This window comes from Protopterus annectens, chromosome 13.part0 (genome assembly GCF_019279795.1).
Source record: "Protopterus annectens isolate FY-2018-M chromosome 13.part0, PAN1.0, whole genome shotgun sequence".
Taxonomy (NCBI): domain Eukaryota; kingdom Metazoa; phylum Chordata; order Ceratodontiformes; family Protopteridae; genus Protopterus; species Protopterus annectens.
This window is the reverse complement of record NC_056747.1, coordinates 1,337,439,572-1,337,440,995: the sequence shown is the minus strand read 5'-3', so window position 1 is coordinate 1,337,440,995 and position 1,424 is coordinate 1,337,439,572.

Here is a 1,424-nt window from a genome sequence, read left to right as displayed (position 1 = left end):
AATCCCAGGATGCAAAAAACTTCCTTACCAGCCTCAGTAAGAAACTGAGATCCCTCATAAAATCCTCCAAAGCTAGTTACGAAAATAAAATTGCCAAAGATTCCAAAGACAACAACAAGGCATTCTATGACTATGTCAAGAATCTAAATGGCAATGCTCAGATCTGCTCCGAGCTAAAACAGAATGGCATTAAATATACTGATCCCAAGGATATTGCCAATATCCTGGCAGATCGATTCAGTGCCAACTTCACCCCCCTCTCACCCCCTAAATAGCCCATCTCAATACCGGAAGATTGCCAAATTCCGGTAATAACGGCCACACAGGTAAAAAATGCACTCTCCAAAGCTAAGAATACAGCATCCATGGGACCAGATGACATCTCGGGCTGTGTACTACATGAACTACAATATGAACTGGCACCTCACCTAAGTGTCATGTTTAATCACAGCCTCACCTCAGATTTCGTGCCCACTGAGTGGCGCACAGCTACAGTTATCCCACTCCACAAGGGGGGATCCACCTTGGATCCTGGAAACTACCATCCCATCAGTCTGACAAGCCTTATCTGCAAGGCCATGGAGCGTATTATCATGGAACTTATAAACAAAGACATTGGCAACCTTCAAACACTGGACCCCACCCAGTTTGGGTTTGTGAAGGGCCGATCTTGTCTCCTGAACTTGATTGACTACTTTGAATCAGTCTCCAGAGCCATGGACAAGGGTAAGGTGGTCCACACAGCCTATCTAGACCTTGCCAAGGCCTTTGACACCATCCCCCACTCTGGAATCATAGATAAACTTACTAAGCTGGGCATTAATCCCTACATCACCCAATGGGTTGCTAACTGGCTTACTGATAGAGCCCACACTGTAAAAGTAGCCGACTCCAAATCCAGCTCCAGACAACTGACAAGTGGAGTACCTCATGGTTCAGTCCTGGGACCGCTCTTGTTTGGCATCTACTTCTCTGAAGTACAGGCCAACACTAGGGGACTCTGGATAACAAAGTTTGCAGATGACTGCAAACTGGGAGCCATTATTGAATCCCCAAATGATGTGGATACTCTACAAAAGGGCCTTACAGAAACAGATGCTTGGTGCCAGAGCCATGGGCTCAAGCTCAATGCCAAGAAATGTATAGTTATCCCCTTTGGGAAAAAACATGTATCCGTGAATTACCATATAGGTGGCAGTACACTAAACACCGAAAGTTTGATAAGAGACTTAGGGACACAGGTGGACAGTGGTCTCACCTTCGATAATCACATCACCACAACAGTCAGGAAATCCTTCTATGTGGCACACCTCATCACTAAGGGCTTTTCATCCAGAAAAAGGAGGTCATTGTCCCACTGTACTCATCCCTCATTAGACCCATTATAGAATACAATGCCCGTTTGGTATGTACCTCTCAAGACA